The 20,851-nt window shown below is 38.2% G+C and overlaps 1 protein-coding gene across 1 annotated transcript in view; it reads left to right on the top strand.

Annotated features, from left to right (window-relative positions):
* The window catches only part of LRP1B (LDL receptor related protein 1B), a 1,362,068-nt gene that overhangs the window by 87,959 nt on the left and 1,253,258 nt on the right, over positions 1 to 20,851 (top strand). The gene's annotated exons all lie outside the window — the stretch shown is intronic.

The raw sequence follows: 20,851 nt of genomic DNA, 5'->3' as shown, positions 1-20,851 counted from the left end.
ACCACAGCTAGTCATAAGTAGCACAAACTTTAAAAAATAAAGCAAGATGTTCTATGTAATGCTCTTTCTTTCTGCACAGAGAATACCTCACTGTCTAAACCTGAAAGAAGCTATATTCTAAATGCCAAAACATATGTCAGATGAGCTGGTTTTGGCCCTAACAGGAGTATTATTACATATGCATGTGAGCAGCACCACATTTAAAGGTATAGCTTGCAGATGAGACTTGAATACATGACTGGATTTTAAGTGTTTTTCACTAAATGCAACTAAGATAACTCAAGCTCTTCTCTGGGAATAATACAAGCAGTTATTAGAAATAAATTCAGTGAAAGACACTATTACGGATACAAACTTATCTTATTCTTGCAGTTAATTACTTCCCAGCACTCTTTGGCCAGACTATTCACATGACTGCTTAGCTTACTAGAATAACTTCCTATACACACAGCTGCTTTGAGAGGCTGAAAAATTTCTGTCCGAAGTGCAAATTGCACAGCTGGCTTTCACAAGGGAAAAAAAAGATGTAAAAATCCAGTAGCTTTCAAGTCTACTTTAGGATTAATTTTTGAAGTGGAGATGGCAAGATTGTGTGTTGAGTGAATTGTCACCAAGTACTTTGAAAAGGTCATTTTGAGACGGACTACACAGAGGGAAGGTGGTTTGTTGAGGGGAAGAGAGAGCCCTGTCTAGTGTATTTTAAGAGCCACTTAAAAATGTGTATGAAAAGGAACTCTGTGATGTGAATATGGTAGGGAATCCTACCTTTTGGCAAAAAATGCAGCATAAGGTATGGAAGAAACAACTTGCATAAATTAGATGGCGGTGTCACATATCGTTGATAAAAATCAGACTGATTAATAGAATGGGTATTTGCCACCTGAACTTCTTGAAATGCACATAATTTATTTACTCTGTTTTGGAATTCATTAATTCGCTTAACTGTTTTCTTCAATCAGGAGAAAGGTCAGCAATGGATTCAAGAGATGACTTTGATGTGAATATATGAGTGATTATTTATATTGTACGTGTAACTCTGACTTCACTTCTTACATTAGTTGCACACTAATGAAATTTAATTGATTTAAGTGAAATTGCAATGATCTACATAGTCATTAATGGTAATTGTTATCTGCGCAACCTTTTTTGTTAATGTCCTAAAGAAATGTATAGAATAGTAATTTTGAGGGGCAGGGCAGTACATTTGTACTTAAAATTGGCTCTATAAATGAGTGAGTATATGCACCTTCCATTTGCACCTTCCTTGCAGTTATTGTTTTACTGTGGGAGTAGTAGGGCCCTAATTCTAAATTAGTACCATCACTGAATTTTCATGATAAAAAAGCCATTAATAGTACACATTAAAGTAATTACATTACTAATCAATAAGGCCACTGAAAGACATTTCACGTTCAATGTGTTTAAGTGTGAAAATCGCTTTATGCAAATTAACATTTATATGCAGTGGAAATGCTGAATATTTTTAACAGAAATGAAAGGTTTTAAAATATAATAATCCTTTGTCACTAAGCTTAGCAAAGACAAATATCATGCAATGAAATAAAAGGTCATCTGAGGGAAAACATTTAAATACACAGTACATCGTTAAGCGAAAGACTGACATAGTTTGGTTTTGATTTTTGTGGTTTTTTGTTTTTTTGTTTTTTTGTTTTTTTGTTTTTGCAGGGGAGAGGGCTAGAGGAGCATTACCCCAACTTTCCTAAAGATAAATGTGAGATGCAGTCAACCATTTTCCTTCCTAAACACCCATGCCTTGTTTCTTATGGTAACTGACTTAAGAAGTATTGAGATGAACTGGGGTTTAGGTGGAGCCAGCCCTGATGTAGAAGAAGTGATCCATTCTCAATTCAGAAGATAAGTGTTGTAAGTCTAAATTAGAAATTTTTGCTGAAATAGCAGTGTCAATTAGGGTTGGGATTTTGGGTTCATTTTTATACCAGCAACAGTACTAATGTTCACACCATTATACCAGCAGAAGCATGTTTGCCAGTACAGTATAGCTTATTTCCATGGTTCTCAACCAAGAGTACAAGTATCCTTGTGGATACACGCAGGTTTTCCCAGGTACATCAATTTACCTAATTTCTCGCCTCATTTTACCATGTATGGCATAAAAAGCACTAGTGAAGTCAGTACAAACTAAAATTTCATACAAACCAAATGGAAAAGTTAAGCAATTTTTCAATAGTACTGCTTGTGACACTTTTTTAAATACTTTGTTTGATTTTGTAATCAAGTCATTTTTAAAGAAGCCACTAGTCAAGACAGACTTGTGAAAGGGGCACAGTAGTCTGGAAAGGTTGAAAACCATTGACTTATTTCACTTACTCAACCAATGAAAGATATGCCAGTAAGAGAAATTTTTTGCCAGGATAAGCTGCTACCGTACTAGAAGGGCTTCCAGTTTGAAGTAGGGTTGTCAACTGTCTAATCCTACAAATCCAAATATCTTTGGCCTAAGGATGTTAAAGACTACCGGTAGTCAACTATCTGAAAAGTATTTGCTTATCGGATTGTCAGTCGAATAGTCGATTCCCCGCTCCCCCTTGCTCCCTCTATCAGATACAAAGATCCCCGGTTCCGCTATGTGGTGCTACTCCATTGAAACGCCGCCTCGGCATTTCAAAGCGGCAGTATCACGCAGAGCCCAGGGTCAGCTGGGGACTCCTCTGCTGATCCCAGGCTCTGCGAGGCATTTCCATGGAACCTGGGATGAGCTGGGGAGTCCCCAGTTGACCCCAGGTTCTGGGAAGATGCTGTGCGGAACTTGCAGTCAGCTGGGGAATCCCCAGCTGATCCTGGGTTCTGCTGAAATGCTGTACGGAGCCCAGGATCAGCCTGGGAGTGCCCAGCTGACCCCGGGCTCTGAATAGCATTTCGAATCAGCAGTGTAGCATGGAGCCCAAGGTCAGGAGGGGGACTTTAAGCCCTCCCCACTGACCCTGGGATCCATGAGGGCATTTCCACTTAGAAATTCACAAGAGCCCCTGCTGGGGACTCTTGTACATTTCAAAGCTGGCCAGCCTGGAGTCAGTAGGACTTCCTGCTGGCCCCAGGCTACACGCAGAGTTCCGCATTCCTCCTTCGAAATGCACAAGAACCCCAGCAGAGGCTCTTGTACACATAAAATGAAGAATGCAGAAGTGCCTATCGACTCCTTGAGTAGTCAATGGAAATTCCATTGACTCCTCGACTAGTAAATTAACCACTAGTTAACATCCTTACTTTGGCCAGCCGCCTGCTTCACCCTTTCTCTGAGTCTTGGCCTCCACTCCCTCCAACCTTCCATCACTTGCTCTCCCCCTCCGTTATTCACTTTCACTGGGATGGGGCAGGAGGTTGGAGTACAGACTCTAGACTGGAGCCTAGCAGTTCAGAGTGTGGAAGGGGACTTTGGTTTGGGACTGGGGAAGGCTGTTCAAGTGCAGGAGGTGATGCAGGGTGCAGGCGCCAGCTGGGTGGTGCTTACCTCGGGTGCCCATGGGCAGTAGTACAGCAGGGCAAAGGCAGGCTCTGTGCCTGCTTTGGCTCCACCTGGCTCCAAGCCCCAGGATACCAGGTGGCCCTGCACTCTTCCCATGCCTATCAGCATTGTCCATGCAGCTCTCTTTGGTCATGGTTCCTGAACAACAAGAGATGTGCAGGTGGTGGTTGGGATGGGTCCAGGATATGGAGTCACCTGTTGTCTGTCCCCATCTAGCAACTGCAGGAACATGTCAATTGCTCAGTTGCTTCTGGCAGCAGTGTGGGGTCAGGGCAGGCAGGACTTTTAGCAGCTTAAATCTCCCGGATTTACTTCAGTAGCCTCCAGGAGATTGAGACTGATTTCAGGAGACTGCTGGTGAAACTGAGTCTTGGTAACCCTAGTTTATAGCTGTATCGGGAAATAACTTCTTCTAGTTCAGCTTGGCTTCAAGAAGTAGCGATTCATGAGAGCTTCATCAATTCCTGGCAATTCTCTAGAAATCGTAACACATGCATATATTTCAAATCAGCCTACTCAGCTGCTCACAAGCATACAAGGTCACACAGAGGTTATTACAACTACTGTTTGTCATTGTCATTAATTAACATGATGTTACAAATTTTACTGTTCGAAGATCTGCTTTGTAAAGCATCCCATATGTACTCTCTACAGTGTTCTAGGTGTTTTGGGTATTTTTAAGAAAAAGCCTATGACTTTGTGACTGTACCTTCTGTGATAATTCATGTGTATACAGTGGCTTGTAGAAATTCAGTGTTTTCAAGTTTGGTCTCTTAGTTCATTTTCCATAACAATTATTTCTGATGCCTAAAAGTGCCAACGTTGTTCCCAGACAAAACACAGAAAAATCCTCGAAGAGGATCCTCTAAAGGCAGACTTTCTGATTACATTCTAGCTGCATATCGAAAACATTTTTTAACGTGTTCTATTAAGAGCGTGAGACACTTAAATACTAGTTGGAAACTAATTTCAACAGTATAAACTGTAATCCACTCTTGCAAATAAAGTAAATGGAAAGATTGTGTCTGCAGTAGCACACATTATTACTCATGCAGTATAGTACGTTTATTTAGAAAAGCTACTTCCTCCTCTTGACCATGATAGCAGCCATGTCAAAAGTGCAGAGCTTGGTGAAGAACTGTTCAGAAAAGGGAGTAATTATGTAAAACTACAGGGTCAATTTCAATGTTTTCCTTTGGCCATATGTAATAATCTTAAACTGTAACCCTGCCTGATCTTTGGTTCCTGACCTTCTCTGTTGCCAAAGCTCTCACCTAAAAACTCTGGAAAGTTTCAATTTCTAAATGTCACAAAATATCAAGTGAGTACAGAAGACAAGAAGCAAGTCAATAACTGTTTGTATTCCTTGCTTGATGCTCTTTTGTATTTCATTTTATATTTGCGGGGGGGGGGGAGGGGGAAGGGGGAAGGAAGAATTAGTCCCAAGTTACTTGAAGGAGAGATTAAAGAGAGGGATAGAACAGGGAGCCTGGGGTATCAGACAGTAGAAAATATTGATTACAGTGCACAGCAATTTACTAAATAAATAAAACTGAAATGCCTTCAAACTATTTAGGAGATAGCCTACTGTTTCCTATGATGGAAAAAGGTATAATTAAAAACCTATCTACAGTCTGGAATTGTCAAAAGTACTTTGTCACCTGAAGCACATTCCTTGTAATTATCTTTTAGGCTTTAAGCTAGATCACCATTAACCTCAGAAAAAGAAGGGCTACTATGCTTTCTGGTGTGAGAAATTGTATCATCATGTAAATTAAACCCCGTTAGGCAGTCAAATTGGATTTGGGAAATGATTGAGTATTAAAGCTAGTCATGTATATTATCAAATGACACTAAGCATGAGATGTTAAGGGGGGCACATCCAGAAACTGTAGACAAGGAGAATGAGCTTTTTGCTTGTTTCTAGATTTTAAATGTAATATGTTTACAGGGATGACCCCTTTGGGTGACCAATTAGAAATGAGTAGTGGTCTGTCTGGTTTCCAGAAGACAAGGACTTACATTAAAAAATATATCACCACAATTAGATGTCTCCTACCTTGGCTCTCTGCTGTGACTGCCAATATTTGAATAGGGATGATGACTGGATGAATGCCCATTGCTGTAGGTGGCCCCACTAGGATAGGTTCAGGCACAATGTTCACATGAGGATGAGGTTACTTGCATTGGCCCTAACACATTTTGCAACAGTTCTGAGTTCTGTCTGCAGCTTTCTCAGTCCTGCACTGCTGGGGACAGGGAGGAAGGGGCAAATGAATTGCCTGGCTGCTAAGCAAGGTGGCAGGTGACTCCTGGAAGGGGTAGGGCCTGAGGCAGAAGAGCTGGGGCTAGGGCAGCCAGCCCTCAGCACAGCTTGGACAACACTCTGCCCTCTCCCCTCCGAGCCAGACGTTAGTGGCTCCAGCGATGATTTAAAGGGCTTGGAGTTCCAGCTTCTGATGGTGCTTCAGTAGTGGTGATGATGACTGGGACCTCTTAGCTCTTTTGTATCACTGGGCCCTGGGACAGTTGCCCCATATTCCCATCTGACAGCAGGCTTACACTTTTATGAAGGCATTCAGATCTAGATCCTCAAAAGCCCTAAATAAATGGAAGTCAGGAATCTAAAAACCTTGAGGGATCTGGGTCTAAATTCATAACAAAACATTTTTATACACAGAACTGTTGTGAGATACAATCAAAATACAACTCCCACTAGTGCTTTAAATTCAATTCCCCAAATGGTAGCTGTTAAGTTGTTGTAAGGCTACCATTATATGCAAATAGAACATCAGCACTTAAGCAAACACGGTTTACCTACGTTAAACAAGCCTCTTGCTTGACATAACATCAAGGCTTTTTACCTTTACAAGAAAATCTTTTTGTCTTTCATGCATGCATTGTGCACAACAGAGAACTCTGTCATTCTTCAGGTAATGTCAGTACAAGTACGTGTAATACCTTTTTCCTCAGCAATTAGAATGAAATAAGGAGCTTTGCAAATGGGAAGAAGTTGCATGTAGTTAATCTTTAGAAAGTACCCTTTTTTGTAGTTGTTAAATAAAAAAATAATTTGCCAACACTTTCAGGAAGCTTTCTGAAACTTAAAAAAGTAATTGTTTTCAAAAAGAACTTTTTCTTTTTTCTGCCAAATTACTGCATGTTGATAGTGGCCTGCAGTGACAGACTTTATGCTTTCAACTTGTGGAAAGGGGCTAATTGAAGTGGTGTGTGCAATAAGTGAGAAGATGCAGCAGTTCCCTATAAACCTTTTAAAAGCCTCAAAATGCAAAGTAAGGCACACAGATGTGAATTGCATAAGGATACAATTAATTTGTACATGAAAGAAGATTTTTTTTAGTATGCTATTAGCCTCTCTAAAGAGCTGAGTATACAAAAAGCCAATCATTTATAATCTTGCCAACAGTATGACAAACTGCTTGCTGCATTTTTTTATAAAGGTAACCTGCTACATAATGTGTTATAAAATGATTCTGTTAACACTCGTTTGCCACCATAGTACTTAGAGAGCAAAATGAATATTGACAATGTGTGTCGCATTCATTATAATGTTACGAAAAAACAAAGGTGACCTATTAGAGAGAGACAACAAATGGTCCTGTAGCACCTTAGCCGTTGTCTACGATAGGGAGCTATTTCAAAATAATTCCCCTTATTTTGAAATAACCAGTGGAAGGGGCCACACTACCAAGCCTGTTATTTTGAAATAAGGGGCTGGTTATTTTGAAATAATAACTCCTGCTTTCCACGAGAAATAGTAATTTCCTACTTAGAAATAGTAATTTTGAAATAGCGGTAGTGTGGATGCTCTACTGCTACTATTTAAAAATAACTACTTCCCAGAGTCATTCCAAGGTAATTGGAGCCTCAGAATGCACTGGGGAGAAAGTCGAGGTAACATGTCCACAATAACAGAGTCTGCCTCAGGCTAATTTCTAGGCTTCCCTGTAATGTAGACGCACTATTTAAAAATAGTTATTTTGGGAGTTATTTCTAAATAAGTTATTTCAAAATAATTTCCTAGTGTAAACATACCCATAGAGACTAATAATTCATGGGCATAACCCACCTGAGAGGGAAACAATTTCTAATTTGTCCTGAAGACACTTGAATTCACAGTAATATAACATTTTTCCTTTTTCTCAATTTTCTGTTCCTTTTTAATTGGTTGTTAATGAAGATATCTGAAAAACAATACAATTTTTCCCTGCCACCTCTCCATTCTTTTCTAACAAACTCAATTCTTACATTCACAAAATAAAGTCACCACAATACTGATCTTTGCATTGAAGTATTCAGTTCTTTCTCTGGTTAACCTGTTCTACTCAGTATTATTCAGCTCATACTAGAAACATCCATTCATGTTTGGGGGTAGACAAACATGTAGAAAACCTCAAAGAAATTTCCTTTTTTGTTCCTAAGTAATAACATTTTCAGATATAGCTGGTCTAGGAAACTGTTACTGAAGAACACTGATAACAATAGAAGTCAAATTACATGTCAGATATTAAAATGAGAAAATTGTGACATTGGTAAATTATTTTCTGCAAAGTATAAAAAAAAGAATCACAGCATTTCACTGATCTAATTTAATCAATAATTCTGTAAATCATACTCAACGATACCTACCTTTTTATTCATCTTTACATGAGTGCAATAATTAGTCTGTCCTCTTGAAGGTGTCTGTGACAGCCTTAAATAATACAGAATAAGAGCACTTCTTATGAAACAACAGGAATCTAGCACTGTGTTGGTGTACATGGGTAGCTGTCAGTAATGTTAATAGGTGTTAAAAGCTCATATTAGCAGAAGACGCCCCATGAGGTTTAAAGACATCCCGAAAGTTACAAATTGTACCTACTAGAAAATTGCAGTTTGGTGAGGATTATTTTCCGGAATTTAATATTTATATATTTTATGTGAATATGCACATAAAGAGCACTTAGCATGAACAATATAAGATAGGTATGATACTTTCAAATATATCATTTGTTATAAGAAGCAAAGCTATGCATGAGTTTTGCAGGTCAATGAGTGTCTATTGTTGGCCTAATTTTCTTGCCGCTAGTCCCTGGAAATTCCAGCTGAAATTATGGGGAAGTTAGGGAAGTACAGATGTTTCACTTGTCTGAAAATCTGACTAGTGTCCCTTAATATAAATCTCTATGATGATTATTTTGCTATAGAGGCAGCTTTCTAGCTGTCAAGAGGATGTACAAATTATTTTTGATATTTTCAGACATACTAAAGAAGCAAACATTGGACAACCATACCATGGTGGCTTATTTCCATAAGAAACAAGGAAAGGAAAATGAATGGTTTTCAAATGCACTAGGAGAATGGAATTCATTTTTAAAGTCTCCTTTGTAGACTTGAGGCTGGTCTGGTGACATATAAAAGCTTGGAGAAAAAGCTTCAGAAGGCTGCTGTGGCCTGGTGAGTCTTCTTCCAGACAGGATCTAGCAACTGAGAAGTGAAAAGGTTTCCACCTCACCAGACCTATTAACATAATGGCTCTTTCACAGGTGATGTTAAGTGGTAATGAAGCCATTTAACAGGCATCTGCCAAGGCAGAGGTATACACTGCCAGTTTCTGAATTTACTGACAAAAAATAGTTGTGCATTATTTTAATCTGTCAACAGGATGCCAGTTTAAAATTTCCTTAAATATTTCATTATTTTGTTGGTGTAGATTATAAAAATCACATCTTTAAAAAAATCCTTGCATAGATTTTAGATGCACAATCTGAGTATTCAGTTTTAGCCTTAAACACTTATTCAGACTATATTTTCTGAAATAAATACTTCAAAAGGTCACCCTATCTAAGATAAACATTTTGATTTTAATTACTATAGCACAAAAACTTGCTTCCAAAGTAGCCTTGTCCTTTCTGTCCATCCCTGCTGTAATTTCTCCTTTCATTCACCCCACCCCATTGAAGAGAGCTCTTAAAGGGACAAGATCCATTTTCCTCCTGATACCTGGACAAATGAGTTTCCTATTCTTTACTTCTATGGATGAACTAGTTTTAAGCAAACTCCCCAATAAATCAGTCCCTTAGGGTATGTCTAGACTACAGGCCATGTAGATTAGACTACCCGGCATAGGAAAATGAAGCAGCGATTTAAATGGGAGGTTGACAAATGCCTTTGATGTCGACCGCGGAGCATCCAGACTACTGCGCTGAGCTGAAAAACAGCTGATAGGCTCAGGAGGCAGCCATTTAAATTTAAGTGAAGCAGCGATTATTTAAATCGCCGCTTCATTTTCCCATGCCAGGTAGTCTAATCTACATGCCTCTGTCGCCAAAGGCATGTAGTCTAGACGTACCCTTAGTAAGATACGAAATCCTTTTATGTTTAAAATGTTTGGAAACATTTTAACACAAACATAAATTTCCTAAACATATCTATTGTTATGGAGAGAACACGACATAAATTAGTGTTCCATTTTCTAAAAGCAATGAGCTTTGTTATGAACACACTAAACCATTCTGACTGATTAATTTAAAATAATGTCTTTGTTTCAGTGCATTAAATATACGGTAATCTGGAATGATTACTTTATGAAGGGTACATTTAAAAATATAAAATCAGCTTAGAAATACTGATTAAGAAAATGTAAAACAGAGAAGAGCTGTATCATGTATTCCATTATATTTAATGTTGTGTTCAGCAGGACAGCTGATTTAGCCTTACTACAAAGCTTTAGCAAATACATATCTGACGAATTCCAGGGTATATAAAAAATCCTCTGATTGACTTTATTCCCAAATTTAGTGTTTTTAATTAGGTATCTGCATGTCCAGTCTTCACAATCTGGCATACAGTGGAAAACCTGCTGATGCTGCTTCCTGGTTCTTTAAGAAAAGGTTAGAGGGCTTTTCCAAATGTCATTTGCTACACTTGGGTTTAGGGATTTGTTTGGAAAGGGTGAGTGAGGGAAAAGGAAGACTCTGGGAAGAGGGTGGGGTTTGGGCAAAGCAGGAATGGGTGATGGGAGAGGCCACAGTCTTGGAAGCTTGCTTCCCCAACAAGGGCACCGTTTCAGGGGATTAGGAGGAGTAGCAGCTGTGTGCACTGGGATGCGACTTGCTTTTCTTCTCCAAACTGTTAGGGAATGACGGGAAAGTACTTGCATTGCATGGGTTTACTCCTCTGTTCCTTCCCTTCATCAACCAGGGGTGAGAATCATGCACAGAATTCAAATACTTTCCCCTCACTCCCTGATAGTCCAGGGAACAGGATGGAAAGCAAGCTGTGCCCCAGTGCATATGGTTGATGTCCCATCCCCTACCCCCCACCTTTTCAAAAATCCTCCCTTGCTCCCCAAACAGCAGTTTCACGCACTGCCCATGGTGACAACAGCTAACCTTGTAAATGAGGAATAATGCTTATAGTACAGACTGACGGACTGCAGGGTGGGAGGGGGAGGGAAAGGAAGGATCAATAGATCAGCACATGCTGAGGGTCTTTTCAAGAGAAAATAATGGAGAAGCATAAATCTCAAGGCCACAGGTAACTTTTTTTTTCTTTTTTTTTCCTCCTCCCTTCCTTCTTTGTTTCATTGGAACTCCCTTACTGCAGAGAATTCTTGGCAGTATAGTCTCAGCATTGAATTCCATCCTCCAACTAAAGAAATAATGGTCACCAGTTGTCCCTAACCTGCTTAATTCTCCAGCTCTGGAGTCCGTAAGAAATGGCTACTTCCATGCAGGAATTTGAAAATTGCTCCCCCAATCCATAAGAAAAGGCATATTACATTGTTGACTACATGAATTTTTCTTGAAAGTTGAAAAGTCCACATCTAGCATTGACAGAATATATATATATGCTACTTAGAACTAAGTTGATTTATTTTAAAAGAAATTCAGGCATGGTATTCCTATTCTGTAACTTTGAAGACCAAATGTGGACTTTCAGATATGCAATAAAGACAAAAAGGTCACTTCTCTCTACCTCTTGTGTAATTCAGTTAGTTTCAGTGGAGCTACATCACGGAGGAATTTGACCTGGGAAGTTGATAATATAAAACAGACGTTATAGAATTTGAAAACAATGGTGCATAGTAGCAGAAGGAACAATATTGTGCCCCAAAGGAACTATCAAGTATATGAGATTTAAGAAAATTATTCAGATTTTTTTTTACACAAACACTAGTTGCCAGGTTCAAGCATGTTTAAAAAATTATACACATTTATCAACTTTGACTTCTTAGACTAATCATGTTGTTGAGATCAGTTACAGATAATATATTTTATATATTTTAATGTATACATTATTAATATAATTTTATATTATATTGTCCCTCTGTGTCTCAAAGTAGCCAGATACTGTCTGAGACTTTCTGCTTCTTCTTTTTTTATTAGAAAAAAAATGTGATTACAGACAGTAAAAAAAAAAAAAAAAAAAAAAAAAAGTGAGCAAATACAATAGCACTAATTTAAATTGTATATAATGAAAGATTTTGTCTTGGTCTGTGTGTTTTATATATGTTCTTTAAACTGATAGCATAGTAAGTAAAATCATTACTTGTATGTACTGTATTTGAGAATATATAGGATAGTGAATTTTAGCTAGACTTTTTTGCATTTTGAAAATCAATCACGCTATGTATCCATCTGGAGTATAGAGGTCAGAGATTGATTAGAAATGGTACAATTATGATATAAACATTATAATATGGAAAGTATTACCAAGCCACACCACTACAATTATAACATAAGTATAAACATGACCGTTCCTCTTGTAACAGTCTAAGAGGTTGTATTCTTATGTAAGCACTTAGTAACTTGACACTTGATTTTGACCTGCATCATAAAGATTAATGTCTCATGAGACCTTTCTGACTCTTCCAAGTGTCAAAAAAGTAAATAAATCTTTCACATAAATTATTGGGTACTATGCATTGCTTGGGGCACATTCTAAATGCTGTGAAACTACAATTTCCATCGTAACCCCAAAGTGTTTTATTGCACATCCGTAATCTCAGTGTACCAAGTAAAAAAGACTGTCAGCCCCCACAGAAGAAAATGCTGCCATGCTTACAAACTGATTATCGCTGCACTCCACTAATTAGCTAAAATGTAGCTTGATTCTCCCCTGAACTGAAGTACTTTTCCAGATAAATCAAATATGATACATATGTATTTATAGGAGCTCTGTTGTTGAAACTCTCCCCTTTCAAAAAGGATCTGTGAATTGGAAAAAAAATCTAAGTGTATGACTACAGGATAATTAAACACTCATGGCTGGGCTATGTCAGTTGAGGCCTGCTTGGGCACATAACTATAGTGCAGATATTTGGGCTTGTAGGCCCTATTCGGGGGGAGAGTCCACACCTCAGGCTCAATCTTAAGGCTGAATGCCTACACTGGAACTAAACAGTCCTGTAGCCCATGCCTCTTGTGCCTGAGTCTACTGACAAGGCCCAGTAAGGGGTTTTAATTGCAGTGTAGATATTAGGGATGTAATTGGATAACTATTTACATGATTAACTGATAAGCCTGGACTTATCAGTTACTGTGAACCATTACAAGAAGGCTCCCACTCAGCTTCCACGGAGCCAGCCGCCAACCCACACTGATGGTTTTGTATCAGATCCCACAGTGCAGGGCAGCAGACAGTTCTATGGGAGCAAGGCAGGAACTGGCACATACCAGTTCCTGGGGAGCTGGCTGCCAGCCTGCTCTGCAGGTGTGTGCAACCATGTAGCTACTGAAATTTTCAGCAGTTACATGGTTACCCAATTACCTGCTTTTTAACATCCCTAGAAGACATACCCTACATGTTATGATGCTTTCTTACTCCTGCTTTTTGTCATAGAGCATCCTGGAGCAACCACATAGCTTAATTAGCTTCTCACACTGAAAAAGAAAAATTGGAATATGAAGTCATTCCTTAGTCTTAGAAAATGTCATGTCTTAGTTTGCACTAAACAAAAATGTGCAAGGAGAAACATTTGGCTTTGTCCCTCATACTTTCTTTTGACTCATCCTTGCCATTTACTGATCAGCTATATATTTTATTTTAGATTTAAGAAATGAAGATGCACATATAAGCCTAATATCCAGCACATACAATTTAATTTGTCTCAGTAGCATTAAAATGACTTTCACAGGAGGGTGGCTAGCCAGCCACAGTCACTGATCCCCTTCATAATCTAGAAAACACACCCTCACTCTTTTCTCTAGAGACAGTCAAACATGTCTTCTGCAGCATGTTTGGAAAATCACCAAATATAGCTCCTTTTGTATGAGGTGGGTGTTCCAGAATCTGAGCCCTCACAGGCAGCTACCTGCCAGCTGTCCTTGGTCTTTGATATTGAGGGAGATCCATCTCAAGTGCCCCTGCTGACATCAGCTGAGGCAATGTGGCCCAAAGGGGGAGGTGATTGCTCAAGAAGGTGCATCCCATTTAGTGATAGGAATCACCTTTGAAAATGGAGAGAAGCTAATTTAATCTCTGACAAATCAGTTCCTCTGCTGCAAGTTGCCATTGCCAGATGTAGTGGTGTGTATTTTGTGTCTTATATGCCTGTTGTTTAGGGAATAGATTGTAAGCGTCAATCCATCTCTCTCAAACTACCGAACCATCTTTAGATGGTAATAACTTCTTTATCACTAATTCCATGACTGGATTTAAGCTTCTGACCTAGAGGTAAAAAGATCTTACTCCTGTCATTGATCCCTTGAACTTTGAGTCCCCCAACCCTCAGCCATTTTACTAGTCGTCTGTACTTTAAACCTAGCTTCAACAATATAAATCAGGAATTAATGTCAGTGCAGCTGTTCTCACTTACAAAGGTGTGAGCAGAATTTACCCCAATATGTCCTGAATCCTGAAAAATCCACCTGCCTTTCAGAAAGGGAGTGTCTGTCATTCACAAGAACCTACTGTTACTCAAAGGAATTCACTCAGCTGGATCCAAGACTGTTTTCACGTTTGTACTAGGGCATGTGTAAATATGCCCAACACTGAATATTTATGCTCGTCAAACAAAAGGTTAGGAAGAAAAATAATTGCAGATTAAAACTTCTAAACTTAAAAGTTTTGACAGGGTCCAGCCAAAAAACAAACAAAAAAACCACTCCGAATTGAAAACTGGTGAAATGTTCCTAGGAACTGAATCTGTCCATTTAAATCTCTCTCAGATCATTCCTGGGTCCTCAGGGTTTTTAATAGTGCATAGCCCTTTCATGAGAGAGAGATAACTTTAGACCAAGTTATGTAAAAAATTATTACTTTTATCAAGTGCAGTAACCACAGTATGGTACAGGAATATTAAACAATTGCTTTTCAGCATTGGTAGGTAGACGATCTTTTCTCTAAATGTCTTCAATTGTTATTTCATATTGTGACACTTGTAATTGTATATAGCAATCTAAATTTTAAAAACCCTGACAGGATCTCAATAGATTCCATGATGTACCTAAATCCATCACAATGTTCTAGATAGATTTTAAATTGATGGTACTACACCAAGCACTGAAATAAAACCACTGGCAGCACTTATCCTTATAGACTAATAGTAGCAAATGATTTTATGAATCATTAGTTCGGATACTATAGCCCTATCCATTTTGAAGCCATTTGTAGATTAATGCTTTTTTGTCTGTGCAATGATATTAATAGGCTTCTGAAAAGCATGTAGTTTCTGTGTGTCTCAGAACTGTTTTAGTTACAAAGTTTTTAGTATTGCAAAAATTAATTGCACTGATTTAATTAGCTGACTCTCTTACATAAAAATCTCTGGAGAACATATTTCACTTTTCAGCATATAGAATATAGCCATGACCACACTGAATAGTTATGGATGTATGGGACAAAAACTACCTAGATTTTATACTTTCAAAATACTTTGTTAAATAGCAAAGTAGAAGAAAACATTCCATGTTGACATCAGTTGGAGGCAGTATTACTTTTTAGGAAGAAGCAAACACAACAGTCTCTAATTCCCATGCTGTAAGTTTGATTTTAAGGAAGTTCCATATCCTAAACTCAGCGACCTGGACTAAGCATATGGCATTAGTGGATGGACCATGGTCTGTGGAAGCAGCAGTATCCACAGAAAATAATCCTTTCTCCCCAAGCCAGGTTAGCAATAAAGGCATTAATTCCAAATTGTACCTCTCACATTAAATAGTTGTTTTCTTGCTCAGTTCAATTAGTTTTTTCTATCCTCCCATGGACTCCATGAGGTAATCTTCAAAAGCAGTTTGCAGTGATTTAGCTGAGCAGCTTCCATTAACATCAGCATGAGTCGTAGCTAAATCTTAACATGCTGCTTTGAACATTTACCCCACTATTTTCTGCATATTCAGCTGTCAGAATGTGATGGAATGCAGCTCTCACTCTGAGCGTGTTTTGTTACTAACGGTGCTTGCAACCCATGATGCACATAGTTACATATTTTACATGAAAATAGCAACATAATTGTGTGGTTTTAATCTTTTTTTCTCCCTTTGTGGCTCCCTAAATAAGTTTGAATGTTGGTAAGGAGTGACTGGGAAATCTTAAATCTAATCCATGGACCCTCAAGGATTCACAGACTGTAGGTTGAAAACTGCTGTTCTATAGTATCACTGCCTTTCATGAATCCCTCAAATGTAGTTTGTGGAGCCCCAATGCCAACAAGTTTGTGGAGCCCCCCAGTGTCAACAAGTTGAAAACCACTGGGATAATGTATCCTACCCAATAGACATGTGATATTACGATTTGAGTTGCTTTTCTTTTCAGGATGCTAATTACAAAAAAAAAAAAAAAAAGAAAAGAAAATAGTTTGACATTCAATAAAGGTGACCTTTACCTCAGCAGCGGATATTATTTCCTGTTGCACATAACTGTGCCAAAGATGACATATTTCATGCTACATATTTCCTTAATCTCCCCCGCCACACTTACCTCAGGGAGGAATCTTAGGGGCTTTTCCAGCTTTCCATTAAGTCACATGGATTTGTTAGAGGCCACTAAAGTGAGCTGTACAGGTGGCCTCCTTCCTATGGATTTATGTCATTTTGGCAACTATAGTAGCAACTGAACTGGCTACATACGCCTTATCTAACAGTTGCATAAAACAAGATGAAATAGCAATGTGACTATTGCAAGTAAATATAGCCAACCCTCCTCCCTTGTAGGAATTCTCTTCATCTAATTAACTTGTTTTGCCTACTCTTTTGCACATAGACATGTGCATATCTTATTTGAAGGGCCAGTTATGTGTCTTGCCCATTAAATTAATGAACCTAGTAACAAAAATAGAAACAGGATTTGAATGTAACATTAAGAAATTTCAAAATACTGTAGTGCCTTAAATATCAGACTCCATTCACAGTGTTTAAAATGTCTGTTTAGCACATGGGAATAACTGGCCCCACTAGTGTCAGCCTTAACATTGAGATAGAAAATGCACCTTTTTTCCATCAATAATGAGGGAGCTTTTTGTTACTTAATTGACTTTCCTTATTTCCTAGGTGAATTATCAGGCTTTAAGGTCAATAATGATGCTGTGATGAGAGGTGCTAGAGCTCTAGAGGATGAAACTTACAAGGAATTAGTTCATTATAAGGATTAGTTATTAGAAGCTGTTGTTTTAATGCTGCTGCATTTAACTTCTAGTTTTAATTTAATTTCCTCATTACATTGCATAGTACAGTAAATGAAAGACAGAGACATATTTATACTTGAAGGCTACGTCTACACTGGCACCCTTTCCCGGAAATGCTTAAAATGGAAAACTTTTCCGTTATAAGTATTTCCGGAAAAAGCACGTCTACATTACCAGGATGCTTTTCCGGAAAAGCATCTTTTGTGGAAAACCGTCTGTTCCAGTGTAGACTTGTTTTTCCGCAAAAAAGCCCCGTTTGCCATTTTCGCGATCGGGGCTTTTTTGTGGAAAAGAAACCTGGGCTGTCTACACTGGCCCTTTTCCGGAACAGTTTTCTGGAAAAGGACTTTTGCCCGAATGGGAGCAGCATAGTTTTTCCGGAAAAACACTGATGATTTTACATTAGATCGTCAGTGCTTTTCCGGAAATTCAAGGGGCCAGTGTAGACAGCTGGCAAGTTATTCTGGAAAAGCGGCTGATTTTCCGGAATAAGTGGCCAGTGTAGACACAGCCGAATTGTGTGTTGTTAATCACAAAACTTCTGCTCTAACATCTGGGTTACAGTGCTAAGAATAATTATAAAGGTCTCCATATTTTCCTGACAGATCTGTGAATAAAAATTGGATATACCTGCATTTTTCAGTAGAGAAACAGAGTATTAATCTGTTAGCATGCACTTACAGTTGCCAACATTCAGATATGTTTATCCACATACTAACACTTACTTATTAGTTTGTTTACATTATACTACAAAAATATTATTCAGTTATCTGTAATTCATCTAGGACAATACTTTGATATCAGTAGCGACATTATGCACTGCCAAGTTATAGGAGAGCATTATCTCTATCATTACATAGATCAGCTTTTTTCATAAATCTGAGGAATAAAAAGAGGTGAAATTGAAGAAAAAAGCCAAAACTTTAGACTGTGACTGCATACATTTTGAAAGTCAAATGGATGCAAATCCATTGCTTGCATTCATATAGGAAAGTTTAAGACCAATGTGACCTACATTTTTTTGTTGCTGGAGAGCAGAACAAGAGAAAGTGTTTGTACCCTCTACTTCCTTTTTTATGTTAAGCATTGATGATCCTGACATGGTATAAATTAGCATAGCTCCATCAAGTTCATTAGAGCTCCATTAATTTACACCCAATGAGGATCTGTCCCTGATTTATTCCAGAGGTTAGCAGAAGATGTTGCACAGATAAGTCAGCCTTCTGTGTCCAGTTGCCTTATTCTATTCCTGATTCTGTTTCAACGTATCTAGATATGTATCTATCTCCAAATTAGAAACAGAAATTCCAGGAAGGTTTTCCTGTTGTTTTGGGATTGGTGGATTGCTCAAGTCCTCACTGTGGCAACAGCATCTTGAGAAATACATCAGAAAAGATAAGACAAGCATAAAGAGATCATTTTAGGTCATTTTGGGTGAGACATGCTGGATCCATAAAGATGTACATCGGGTAAAAGTGAGTATTCATAAAATAATAGAAAGTATGAGATCAAAATTTGTCTGATCCTTGCTTTAAAAACAAATTATTCTATTACTAAGAAGAAATTAATTGCGTAGGTGTTACAATATTTTTCTTTGGCAGTAAAACATTATAGTGTGTTACAAGCAACTTTTGATTTCTTTATTTCCTAATGCACAAAAGGCAATGCATGTGATACAGGAAGCTATTGAATAAACTTGGTCATAGGTTAAAAGGACACCTGGAGGTGCTTAAAAATGCTTTGTAATGATAGGTGGTGTGCTTGTGTAGTGCCTTCCAGTCAGGGAAGTCAAAGTGTTCAAAATAGATTATTTAAACCAGATTGCATTCCTATTAGGTAGACCTTATGAATATGGAATCTGCATTTTATAGATTGGGTAAATGAGGTATAGAATGGCTAAGCAACTTGTTCAAGACTTACAAAATAAGTCTGTGGCAAACCCAGTAATAGGCCCCATTCAAAAGCTGCCAAATTTTGTTCAGTTGCATGTATTCATTAACATATTTGTAGCTAATTTGCATGTAACTGTGATTCACCTTAAAAACTTGTGTGGTTTTAATGCTTCTGCAGCCCTGGTGAATAAAATATTCTTTATCTATAAGACAACAGCAGGTCAAGCGAACTTGCTACACTCTTCTTTACCAGCATGCCAGAGCCTTTTCATGTGGTTGGCTTTCTCTTGGATTAACAGGGATACTTCAGGAACTTCATGGAGCATGGAGATTGGACTGTCTTCTGAGTCTGCAAGACAGTGCAAAGCATGATGGTAGATTTGTGATGTGGGTGCTAGAACCGAGACCCACTGGACTCCTATATGGGCCACCAAACATCCATTAAGTGGGAACAATTTTTAATACTTATTGAGCTTGGCTGGATTTATATTGGTGAGCTGAAAGTGAACAGCTCTGTAGCTCATTAGCGATGTCCTGAGGGATCCAATCCCCTAATTAGTGCTAGTGTTACACCTTCAGAAGTGATGCTTGTTCTTTGGAACAATAATTTTATTACTTCAGATTCTGACCATTTTGTAGATTCAGCAGGCAAGCGCTTCAACTCTTTGTATCTTTGCACACACAAGCAACCTCTCTCACATACTGCTCCTAATCTTTTTTCAGACTTGCCCTACATTATGTTTCTTATTGTGTCTCAAAGGAATAGTTTCCATTGATGAAACTACAAACGCAAGAAGTACAGAAATAAAATGTGACTAAAGTGTGCACAAATTCACCTCCGAATACATGTTGTATAAACTCATTTCAGTAACTATTCTTGTTCCTGACAATAACTTAAATGTATTTTTCCCATTATATATGTGATCAGACGGTTAATTCCATTCACATGCACAGCATAGAACTTTACTATGTCAGCTGGAGAAATAGTGGGTGAAGGAAGGCTTGGGGTCATAACAATTACCCCCCAAAGAAGTTGTAATGTATCCCCTGGGTTACACAAATATTTGTGAATGTGTATTCGAATGGTGGGTCTGAGAATCTCTGGGTTCTGTTCCTGCCTGTCAGAGTAGAGTAATAGTAATGTCTGAGTACTATGTAGTGCTTTTCACCAGTGGGTATCCAAGCACTATCCAATGGAGGTAGGTTTCATTACTACCATTTTACAGAAGAGGAATCGGAGGCTCAGAAACAGGAAATGAATTTTCCAAGATTGTGCAGGAAGATGAAAGAGAATATATACTATGAACTGAGCTAAGATAACCTACGGGGCCTGTGTGGGATCTTTGAATCTAAAACTTGAGCTTCTACAACTTGAATTAAAGGACAACAGGCATCAACATAGACACAAAAGCAGGCTCAGTGTGTTTGATTAGTGATGGTTAGATAAACACATAATTTGGTCCATTTCTTTAGAAAGATGTAATAGGAAAGTGGATGAGCATTTGACACATAAGAGGAAAAATTTAGGTTCTGTTTTCAGCTTTCATGTTGTGATTCATTCCCAGAGCTAGAGGTAAACCATGTATTCTGGGTCATCTCTTATTTGGGTAATACACAGAACATTTGATATAGGAAGGCATTAGGAATTATTACAGTTGATCTAAATATGATATTAAGTATGCAAACAATTCAGATTATGGGTTAGATGAGGGTGAAAAAGAATAGGTTGGGAAGCTTCTTAAAGAGTATGCATTCATGATACAGAATGCATATAGAAGAAAAGAAAGTAAACACAATTTGTCTCTACAAAGGATAATATACATTAAA

This window comes from Pelodiscus sinensis, chromosome 7, assembly GCF_052426305.1.
Source record: "Pelodiscus sinensis isolate ZL-2025 chromosome 7, ASM5242630v1, whole genome shotgun sequence".
NCBI classification, from domain to species: domain Eukaryota; kingdom Metazoa; phylum Chordata; order Testudines; family Trionychidae; genus Pelodiscus; species Pelodiscus sinensis.
The sequence above is the reverse complement of the archived record's forward strand: the minus strand, read 5'-3'. Positions and strand labels throughout refer to the sequence as shown.